The 12500-nt window shown below is 37.6% G+C and overlaps 1 protein-coding gene across 5 annotated transcripts in view; it reads left to right on the forward strand.

Annotated features, from left to right (window-relative positions):
• tasp1 (taspase, threonine aspartase, 1) overlaps positions 1 to 12500 on the forward strand; it is a 158997-nt gene that overhangs the window by 79402 nt on the left and 67095 nt on the right. The window lies entirely within an intron of this gene.

Genomic DNA, 12500 nt, shown 5'->3' on the forward strand with positions numbered 1-12500 from the left:
GTTTAGTACCGCTTTAGAGTGGGCGGGATTATTCACGTGTCGTTATAGTTGCGCCGCCTCTACTGCAGTGACACCGTGGAACTTTTACAACAACACACAGACAACGACAACACTTTAGCTCGATGACGCGCAAGGTTAAGCATCTAAAAAAAGCACATCACTAGCTAACTTTTATCACTGTTGCAAAGCATAAAAAGAACTTAACTGCCAGTGTAACATTAAAATGCTGATTCTGTATATTACAGATCTTCCACATTTTGCAAAAAAGTCGCCGCAACAGACCATCTGTTTGGACATTTAACCGTGCTTCAGAGTGGTGGGATGTGATTGTTCCCGGTTTTACAAACACTCAGTGGCTGGAGAACTTTCGAAACTTCCACGTGTGTGTACCTTTAAAGAAAAGAATAGCCAGTGACGCAGTAATGACGATTTTCTCCGGCCAATCAGTGACCAGCAGAGTTTACACGTCACATTTTGGTAACGGTTCGGCACGCTTGGAACCTCGGCTGAGGTGGTACTAAAAAAAGGACCAGGTACCAGGTACTGTTCCCAGTGGAAAGCCCCGCAAAAGTGAGCTGAACTGAACCGTGTCGTGCCGTACTATGCAGTGGAAAAGCGGCTCTAGTGTATTCTAGATCTATTCTGGTAATTTCGCTGATTAACTCGGATGCCTTCGTAGTTTCCATTTTATTTTTGTGAGAAAGATCTGTCCTCTTAAAAATGCCTTCATTGTTTCCCAGAGTATACCTGCTGAGACCTCTGAGGATGCATTTGTCTCAAGAAAATTGCTTGGACATGAATTCTGTATAGTTCTCATTAGCTAATGACAGGGGGTTATGACACCGGGTACGAGATGAGTGTGTAGGAAACAGTAATTTAAGCTCCATGATCAGTGGGGCATGGTCAGAGATAACAATAATGTTGTACTTACAAGATTTAATAATGAACAAGAAACTGCTGCCTATGAGGAATTAATCAGTTTGTAACAATGATGTACGGGTGAGAAGGAGGAGTATTCTCATAGGTTAGGATTTAAGAACTTCCATGGGTCAGATAAGTTATGATCTGTTGCAAACTGTGTAATTATCTTTGCAGTGTTAGATGTTATCGCCATTGTATCTGAAGATCTATCCAGATTTGAATTTAAAACACAATTAAAGTTTCCAGCCATTATAATTTTGTGAGTGTTCACATTAGGGTAGTCGCAAATATATTTTGAAAGAAAGCTCTATCATTTGTGTTAGGTGCATAGATATTAATCAAAATCACTTTACTATTAGATAAATTGCCTGTCACCATGACATATCTCCCTTAAGAATCTGATATTACATCTGACACTACAAATGGAATAGTTGTATGTATTCAGATTCCCATACCCCTGGTTTTATTTGTATTGCTAGAGTGAAAAATTTTCCCAGACAACTCTTTTTGCACCCGAAACTGGTACTTGCTTTTAATAAGCAAGTCTCCTGTAAAAATTCTATCTTCGCATTTAGACTTAAGTGCAAGAGTATGTTCTTTCTCTTTAATTCATGATTGAGACCTTTGACATTCCTGCTCACAAAGTTCACTATTTGGTCATGGAAATATTTTTTCTGAAATTTTGTTGACATTTTTTAGTCTTAGGTTAACGTAGTACATTGTACATATGGTAGTTTAGATTTCATATTATTTCCAAATGATACAGCTATGAAGCGTATTGTTAATGTTGCCAAAGTGTGCATATAATTAAAGAAATAAATTTTAATATACAGGCAGTCCCCGGGTTATGTATGAGATAGGGACTGTAGATTTGTACTTAAGTTGAATTTGTATGTAAGTCTGAACAGGTACCTAAATTTTATAAATGCTATTGTTGACTGACTGTAACCAAGTACTAGGCCAATGAATGATGGAGTTTCTCCACTCTCTGACCTTTTTATTATTTCTACTTTATTTTCAATGGTGATGGTTTTTCTCTTCTTTACTGTATCACCAGCACTTGCATCAGATTTTTGTTTCAGAGACATTGTTGAAGGGTGAAGACAAAAGATTAAGATGAGCTCTTCTGTACAGCACTGTACACGCTATCACAGCAGGAAGGCACAAGTCGTCAACACATCTGATGTACTAACAAGAGACAACTTCCTTCTATGTATGTAACAGTACAAACAGGCTTGCTATTGAGAATGAATGGGGGCATCAACGGGTGGTTCATCACCAACCCACCTCACAGTCACCTCCACTACAGTATGCTTCCTGCAGCGTCTGTCCACCGAGATCAAACATGGTGCTGCCAAAGGTGGATAGTGAATCGCCCCCATTCAATAGGCAGCCATCTGATGCACACTACAGTGCATTTACATTTTGCCAACCAATTAGCCAAGATGTAGCCAAAAGTGGCCCAAATGTGCATCTGATTAATGAAAGAAATATCAATATAATAATTGCCGCTTAATTAAAAAGAAGATGAAAGGGATGGCTAGAAAAGAAGTATAATATAAAATAAAGTAAAAAAAAAACTAAAAATAAAATACAATATAGAGTGATAGCAAATTTCACTTTACAAATGGTCCAAAATGCAAGCTTTGAAGTAGAATCTTCTTTGCCTTGCCATGTGACTTATGATCGTGTGTTTTAACAGAAAGTTGGGATCAGTCTTCTCACTACCCTTTCAATATTAAAATTTTTCTCAGAAATGCCAAAATACGTTAGTTTTATTTTGATTTACACTATTTTTGAAGTTTTTTTTAAAAAAATGTATCTATACAGGGTGGTTGAAAAAACGGGACACATGCCAATTTTTTAATTTTCTTGCAAAATTTGAGTAAAATATTTTTGAAATTCAATATCAGATAAGAAAGTGAGACATACTGGTTTTGAATATTCAATTCACCCTACGAAGTCACAGCACCGGACAGCATTCGACACATGAAAACATTCTTCCAGCTAAAGTTTTTAACGTTCCTTTTCTGTGACGGTACATTACATTGCCAGTTAATGCGAATTGAACTATTTAAAATACACTGACTAATATTTTTAAATCATGTTGCCATTTAGTATGTGGCCAAGAGTAAAAATGCTGAGACTTAAAATAAAAAATATGAGAGTGCATTTACAGAATATCTTTATTGTAATTGTAACAAATACAATAAAATTGGGTGCAGTCCCTGCGGTGTCAAAATTTAAATAAATATAATTACAAAAGGATAAGAAGGAATAAGGTAGAATACAAACATTCAACATAAGACCTTAATTGCACATGAACACTATTGCACAAGATTTCATCTATTGCACTGCTGCATTGGAGGTGATTAGGTGGCATTCAGTGCCCTAATAGCAACAGGGTAGAAAGTATTATTTAGTCTATTAGTCTTTGTTTTGATGCTCCTATATCTTTGCCTGATGGCAACAGCTGGAACTTGTCATGAGCGGGGTGTAAGGAGTCTTTTAAGATATTTTCTGCTTTCCTGAGGCAGCGAGAGCTGTGCAGTTCATCCAGAGAGGGTAAAGAGCAGCAGATGATCTTCTGAGCAGTCTTCACGATCCGCTGAAGCGTTTTCCTCTGTGCAGTTGGAAAACCACACGCAGAGGCAGTAGCACAGTAAACTCTCAACAGAGCAGCGATAGAAGGACACCAGCTGTTGTTGGGGATGTTATTTTTCCTGAGGACTCTCTTCTGAGCCTTCTTTGCCAGCTCAGCTGTGTTCACACCCCAGGACAGGTCTTCCAATGTGTGACTTGAAAGCCCAAGAGTTTTGAGATCTATTATAGGAAGTAAGAGACAGTAGAATAGAGGAAAAAGAAGAAAAAAATAAAGATCCCGGACAATTTTATGTACTTTAATAGATGACATGGAGATATTAATGGAGAAGATATATCCTGACATAGAAAACCTACCTTCTAAACCAGCGTCTTGGCTAAGAGAAAATGCTATATTAATGCTTAAAAATGACCAAACTACAGAAATCAGTAACTGTCTTTTAGGAAAGTTAAATACACATGAAATTACATATGATTCAATTGACTCAGTAGTAGAGGGGGAAGAGGCTGTACACTATCCAGTGATGTTCTTGCATACATGCAATCCTCCAAGTATTCCTCTGCACAAACTTATTTTGAAGACAGGAGCACCAGTTATTCTTTTGAGAAACTTAAATCCTCCTAAACTGCCAATGCCTCTTAAACATCTTAGATTCTTAGGTGACGATTTCAGTAGTGGACACGTTGATGTTTATGGATGTTTAAACTCTCAAAAGCTGGATGTGAAGTTATCGATGAAACCGGTTGTATGCTTACAATGCTTGACAGTTGCAGAATGTCACTTCAACACAAGTCCTGTAAATACTGTCGTCACTGAAACAAACCATGAAACTGAAACTGAAACCGATTATGACAGCAGCAATCCAAGCTGTGAGATTTGAAACAAGATTACTGTTTACATGGCCAACTGTACGTTGCATGCTCAAGAGTAAGCTCAGTGCACAGCTTGGTCATATTACAACCGGAGGGCCGAACTCACAATGTGGTATACAAAGAGATCCTTAAATAATTAATGGCATATTTTCCCTCAGTTTAAAAAGGTTTAATTTTCTTCTTAATAAAAATTTTAAGGCAGTACTTCGCCGCTGCGAAGCGCAGGCATTTTGCTAGTACTGTATAAAGCACAAGGTCAGTCTCTTAAAGAGGCATGAGTGGATGTGAGGGATAATTGTGTTTCTTATGGCCATGGCCAGCTTTATGTGGAATGCTCCAGGGTGAGTTCACCTCACTCTCTGTTCATTCTGAAATCTGGGGGGGACTACATTCAGTGTTGTATTTTGAGACCTATTTATGTTCCTTACTCAACATCTTTGCTCCTTTTGTGTGATTTTCATATATAGTGCAGACTTGGTACATAATCAAAAACTGAAATAAAATTCTGTCCATATTTTTACATCAGCCAATTTATTAAAAGAGATCTTCGCGAGCAAAGCTTACAGGTCTTAAATAGGCTAACAAGGCACAAAAACACCTACAACAAGAATTATCTTGAAAGCAGATTAACATAGTGTAGGTATTTACTAAGTGTGAAGTGATTAGAATTGTATATACTTGTCAGTTGCAGTTTTACAGTATGGCATGTCAGTATTTGGTACAGTATATTGCACACAGGTTCATTGTCTATTAGATGTCCGCTAGACTAGCTCAGTACCATACAGCACACAGGAAACAATACCACCTCGGTTGAGGGGTGACACGTTATAGAGCCTGATTGATGAAGGTACAATGATCTCACATTACACTCCTTGGAGCAATCCAGCTGTCTTAGTCTGTTACTGATATACTTCTCTGTTTAGCTAAAACGTCATCCAGAGTTTGAGAGTTATTGTTTAGAATGGCAGTTAGCTTCTTAAGTGAACTCTGTTCTCCCACTTCAGTGAGTCCAGCTGGACTTCCAATGTGGCAGATTGACCTAGTCTTTTTAATCAGTTTGTTTATTCTGTTGGCATCACCTGCACTAATTACATTCCCCCAGCATATTACAGCATATGAATTTTAGTGGATAGTACAGACTTGTTTGAAAACATGCAAGAGTGGCCTGCGTACATCAAACATCCTCTGCCTCCTCAAGTAACAGAGGCAACTCTGACCCTACTTGTATATATCCTCTGTGTTGATACTCCAGGCAAGCATGTAATTTTGATGCACCCCATGTTACTTAAATGTCCTCACCCTCCTCTACATCTTCACCATCAGTGTGAACAGGGTGGCAGAGTGGACCCGACCCTTCTGAAGTCTATGATTATCTCCTTTCTCTTACTGATGTTGAGCTATAGGTGGTTCAGTTTGCAGCATTCCTTCACTAGTATCCTGTATTAATTCTCATGCCTACCACTGATATACTCAGCTATGCCTGTGTCATTGGAAAATTGCTGCAGATGACAAGATGACTGCTTATAAAGTCTAAGGTATACAGGGTAACCAGGAACAGATCCAGTACATATGTCTGTGTGGATCCCCTGTGCTATTCATGGCCATACTTGACAAAGTTGTGGTCTAACAGTTAAGTAGTCCATTGTACAGGACACATTTTGACTGGAGCTTCTTTCCCAGTAGTTTGAGCTGTGTGTTGTTGAGTATATTAGTTAAATCAAAAAGCAATATTCTCACCCTGCTACCCTGTTTCTCCAGAAGGGAGTAGGCTGTTTTCAGCAGATAGATGACATACTGTATGTTAATCCTAAACTTCTTGCTTTCATTTTCTTTTTTAGTCTCTTAGGTAGTCCTATCATTAGCTTGCCAATATTCAGAAGTTACGCAAAGGCATATGATTTGAGGCCTTGGCACTGCAACAAAAAATTATTTGAAGTAATTTGCTTTTCTCATATTAATATGACAACTATTGTGTCAACTTGATTCCTCTCATGTGAACATGATACCTGTATTGTTAGCGTGCTGTATCGTATTGGGCATCAAGTGCCACTGATGAAAACCTTGAAGGTTCACTATATTCCATGTAGATGTAGATTATTAGATTTTGCAAATTCTTCTGATGAAATAAAGAGAAGATGATGACGAAGCAGATGTGTTCATGAGGAACATCAAAATGGGAAAGAGACATAATCTGAAAGCAACCATTCTCTTACTATAAAGCATGAAATATACATTTTGCAAATTTAATGGCTTTAACCATTAAGAACAAATACACTGTGTAGCTGGCAAAATAAAACAGTAGTTAGTGAAGGAAACTGATAAATTGTGTGAGCGGTTAGCTAAGAATTACATTGACATATATTCAATGTAAGTACTGTGTTTATACAGCATCTAATAATATAAAGTGCAGTTATAAACTTAAAACATGGAACATCCAGCAGGGAGCAATATTCAAATGGTGAGGCTCAGTAAATAAACTAAATCAAACAAACAAATAAATTACATTTTATTGGTTAACTACATTTTGACTATTTTCTGTTTAGGTTCAAGGATAGCTGTTCCACTTTTTTGACTGGTGGAAATATGTAAAGGCAGCCCCACCCAAATAGCTACTTTTTGAGTGCTGAAATGTGTTGAAAGCAAAAATATTGTGGAGAACAGAAACTAAATCTTAATGAATGTGAAGTCAGTAAAATTTAGGGCAAAAGTCAACATTACTGCAAGATTGATAGTACCTGAATTAATGGATAATTATATTAATAATTACAGTCATTTGTTGCATAGGTACTGTGTAATAGGGAGGACATGAATCATTGTTTTCAACTTTATCTCAATGTTATTATGTAAAGAGTGAGACATTTTGCACCTGCCACAAGCTTTATCTGTGTTGGTGTGAAATTATGTTGGCAGAGACGGCTAAAATGATTGTCTGGGACAAAGAAAAGGCTGTGCAAAACAAAATGCAGATTTTAAGGCTACTGGAAATGAAAAGGGAAAATTGAATATATTGCACCAGTTATTTACAGTTGTTATTATTAAGAGGATACACAGGACTACAATTGCTTACTGAGATGGATGTTTAAAAGCTTTACCATGTATTATCCATAAAGTGATGCAAAATTATAAATTCACCCCTAAAATGTTTTTTCTTTTTTTAACATATATGGGCATGTCGAAATGTTATCTTTCTTTGAACAGTATCTGAACAGATAAAGTTGATGCAATCGAAAAGAAAAAAAAGGAATATTATGCAGTGGAAAATGAATATGTAATTTCCTTCTTTTGAAACAGTAAGCATATCCTTGGCTCTAATCGCTGGTTTTGCCCCCTTTATGAGAAGCAACCTTAAGTAGGTGTCTCCTGTAGGTGTCTGTCAGCTTCCTACATTGACTGAGAGAGAGTTTTTCCCCACTTATGTTTCAGCTGTGCAATGTTTGAGGGGTGTCTTGCATGCATATCTATTTCAGACTCTCCCAGCATCTCAGTGGGATTCGGAACTTTAACCTGGCCATTAAATAACATTTCATTTCTTTCTTTTTAGGCATTTCCTGGTGGATTTACTGGTATATTTATGGATTTTGACATGTTGCAAGGTCTAGTCCCAGGTCAACTTCAATTTTTTGACAGATGATCTCATATTATCTTTAAGCACCCTCTAGTTCAATGTAGAATTCATAGTGAATTCTGTGATGAGGAGCTGATGAGGCCCAGATGCAGCAAGGCACCCTTAAACTATATCGTTTACCACACTTTACAGGTAGCTGGTTAAAGGCTGTCTTACGTTTTTTCACAAAACATGTCTTCTGGTATTATGGCAGATAACTTTTATTTTTGTGTAGTCTGTCCAAAGTACATTTCAGAAGGGCTAGTCTTTGATTAGGTGTTTGTGGGTAAACTTTAGTCTCTCCCTGATGTTCTTCCTGGACAACAATGGTTTGCCCCGGCACACCTCCTATGTAGATTTAATTTTTACAGCTTCAATCTAATGGTAGATTTGTGTATTTTGACATCAGCACTAGCAGCAACAGTTACCTGTAGGTCCTGTGATAAAATTCTCGGATTTTTAGAAACTTCCGTCAGCATAATGTGTGCACGTCTTTGGTTGAACTTACTGGCTTAGTCTAGTTGGCAGTTGTTGGAAATCTTCTCCACAGTGAAATGAGTGATTTCCAATTATTTGGAGATGTTTTTAATTCCATTCCCAGACTCATAGATGTGTATAACCTTCTTTCTGAAAGCCAAAGAGTAATGTTTTGATCTAGACATGGTGATTAAACACACTTAAACAAGAAACAGCCAACCAAACATAATGTTTGATGTTTAAATAAGACAAGTTCCTCCAAGATCCTTTCTATTGATGTTCAAATTATTTTCACCTGGTCTGGTGCTCTTAATTTTCATTTTTAGTATTTGAGATGGTGATAAATATAGATGTGTATTTGCTTGCATTTTCCAGTTGTAAAATCTATGTTTATGTTTATGCAAATTCCACAATGGACTACAAAATGTAAATGTAGCATGATGTTTTTTATATTATATCAACTTTATCTATACAGTAGACCCCCACGAAGACCGCGGTTCAGGGTTTGCAGCCTCAGTCATTCGCGGATTTTTCCTTAGAGCCTAACTAATAATTGTTCGCAGAAACCTCAAATATCCTCCACAATTTTTTATGCCTTTTTTTGTGACAGTACCGAACTGTAGAGAGAACAGGAAGCAACTGTAGAGAAAAATGTGGCTTGGGATTGTGAAAGTAGCCAATCTGAGAGTGTTGTACTCTGCTAGAATTTTAAACTGTAACTCCCAGCAGTCCCTGCAGTGGCTCTGATTGGTCTTCTGCTGAGGGTGCATTGGCTGTTGGGTCAAAGGATGTTCGCACAGCTTTTAAAAAGGGGGCCGGTGACCAAAAAAAAAGTTTTTGTAATTTGTGTTTCAAGTTCCTGTCTCGCTGCCTGCTTTCTGTTGGGTTACCTTTACTTATTCGTTTTGTCCTTGATTGTTTCGTGGTTGGGGTCTGGATTGTCTGCCGTCTGCCTGTGTACATGAGGACTGTTAGTGGATTCACTGCTATCATGCGAAGAAAGGAGCGCTCCTGAACCTGTCCACCCGTCTTCACCATTTCAGGAACTACCGGTAGGACTATCTTTACATTCCCATTCAACATGTGGATCTCTGGATTATCTATCTTCATCATTACGTTTCATCCGGACCTTGCTGTGTGTGTTTTGTTGGTGCTTTGTTGTATTTAATGTATAATCCCCATAAGGGGAACAGGGTTGGTATCATTGTTTTCATTACATTCTTTATTTTCTGTTTGATTACCGGTTTGCTTTGTTTTTTTCTCTGTTTGTGAGTGTGTGTGGGTCGGGTCAAGGCTGGGTGCATCCCTGGAATCTTCACTATAAAAATAAATAAATCACCGTCTTCTTGACGGTATGCTGCTGGTTGACTGCTGCCCTGTGACGCATCTCCAGCTGAATGTTCTTGTGTTTTCCGTTTTGTTGTTTTTAATCCTTAAACAGTCTCAACCAGCTATAGTAGTTTCCCAGTGCCATTTGCCAGCACGTAGGAGCCGAGTATATTCAGTGACGTACATTCATTGGGTGCCGCATCCGGCTATTGTTGGTTCCCAGTGCAATTTACCAGCACATCGGAGCTGATCAGTCAGTGCCATACATTTGTTGAGCTGCCAGCTCATGACCACTGCCAGCCTCTGCAGCACTGCAGCCTCACTGTCTCTGGGATTGAGCTTCTGCACTAGACTAGCCTGCCAGCATCAGCGTTTACCTCTATGTGCTTGCGTGCAGCCAGTTCAAGCGCAGTTGGCTCAGTGATTTACTGAATTTCATCAATGGCATCAGTTGCACCTTGTATATATTGTTCCAGTAGTTTTTTTAAATAGTTTTTACAGTTCATTGGCAGTGTGTAAAATGATCAGTGTTGCAGTAATTGTGATGCTCTTTGCATGAAAAAAAATGTTGTGAATTGTGATGTTTACTTAAAAGGTGCAGCAAAAAAGTATTTGGCCTCCCGGGATGCATTAACCCCTCAAGTATGTGGCAGTTTAAGGGTTAGAGCCCCAAGATGCAGTCGAAATGCCCCACACCTTCTAAGGCTTCTGCCAATGAAAACACGCTTGCATAAATTACAGTACATATAGCGGTAACATCTGTATTTTACATTCTAGCACTGTGGGTGACATGTCAGTACAGTACTGTACAGTAGACGGGTTTACCTTTACATTCTTATTTTTAGGTAATGTATTAAGCCGAGGTTATTATGCAGCAAATTCCCATAATAATAACAAAGTTGCATTGAAGTGAATAAAGGAAAAGAAAAATGTGTGTATTTTTTGTTGTCCCTGATTGGATCCACAAGCTATACCTTAACATCTCACATTAAGTTTGAGATAATCCAGCATTTTGAAAAAAGTTTAAAAACAAAAAGATGAATTGTTAGTAAGGGTTTGCCATTGTACAGCATTGGTTTTTCTTTAGCTAATTTTGTAATATCTTTTCTGCATATAATTGCTTTGTGTTGCATAAAATTGTTGTAAACATTCTATTTCCTGTTTGTTTTTTAACACTTATTCCAGAAATAAAACAAATGAAGCATTACTTCCAGCTGTTGCACTTGAAGCCTGTAGGTCTGTGTATCTTTGTTTTCAGAGCCAGGACAATTCTCTGTTGAGAAGACATAACTATGTGGTTGCAGCCTCTAAATTCTGTGGCACGCAGAGTTTGAGCTGTTAAACATTTGTAGAAATCATCTGTCAAAACTACTTCTGAAGGCACCACTAGATCTTAAACAGACTAAAGCATGCTACCTAATTTTCCTTTCTTGTTTAGGTAAAAGGTGGTAAAATAGCCATTGGCTTGTTTGTCTTTGTCTGAGTATGTTACTTTGTCTGTAGTCAGCTGGTATAAATTTTCTGGCTTGGGACAAAAGAATTAAGCAAGAGTTCACCAGCACCCAGTGCAAGTGTGACTTTTCTCTCCATTGGTCTATTCACAAAGAAAACAAATTAACTTTATTTCCCAAGTCTGACTCTGCCTTATTTATATAACTGCTACTGTACAGTAGGCCAGGTTTTAGAGACAATTTTTAATCAGACTGTCTGTCATCATTGAGTATTATATTCTGCCTCATACAAATTATCCGTAGCTACTCCAACTTTAGATACCTTGATTGGGTCTTTGAGCAACAAACAGTATGTTCTGACCTGGAACATGTGAGGTTTGGCACCACCCTTAATAAGATATGCCTCTGTCTGTAGTTACATGTTATAAATACTTGTTCCAGTAAATGTTTTCTGCACCTTTATTACAATATTTGGGGGGTTGTCAGCCTTAATAAATATTCCAATTTTGGTGATTTAATTTTGCTAAGGGTTACAGTGTGAGTGTTGGACCAACTCATTCAACGTACCTGTGCAAAATTAAATATTTGAGTATCTTATTATTTAAACAATTCAAATGTATTTTTTTAATAACTTTCCTGATTTTAAAGTGGCCTTTCAAAAACTGTAGTTATTGCAACCATTTTTATATTGTAACTTGCTGATCAGATATTCATCCCCCACCTTGATAAGATGACCTTTTAGGAGAAGGTGTTCTCTATATAGTTTTCACTATATAGAACTTAACCCTTTGTAATGAAAATATGTATTAATATTGAAAATGTCTGTTTAAACTTTGTATACAGTACTACAGTTGTAACTTTTGGAATAGTTATTCGGTTTTGACATGCATCTAGAATTGTTTATCAAATTATCTGTCAGGTTATTTTAGAACGTCGTTTATGAACTGTTATAAATTCTGAAGTGGAGTGGTGTTGGAGAGTTTGTCATTGGATTTTTTCCTGTTTGAATTTAAGTGCATTTGAGTTTACCAAAAAGGTGGAAATTCATGATTGGACAAGGCAGGTGATGGTCTTTTGTGCTAGACATTGACCCATGCATGACCGTTGTCATTTGGATGTCTTTTGTCATGGGCATTGATGATTAAATAGTGACAGAAATGGTAGTGTATGGTTTGGGAATGCTTTCAAGTTATCTTGTATTTATCTGGCAAAAAAAAAAAGACCCCGAGATACTTGAACTCCTC

This window comes from Polypterus senegalus, chromosome 16 (assembly GCF_016835505.1).
Source record: "Polypterus senegalus isolate Bchr_013 chromosome 16, ASM1683550v1, whole genome shotgun sequence".
Classification (NCBI taxonomy): domain Eukaryota; kingdom Metazoa; phylum Chordata; class Cladistia; order Polypteriformes; family Polypteridae; genus Polypterus; species Polypterus senegalus.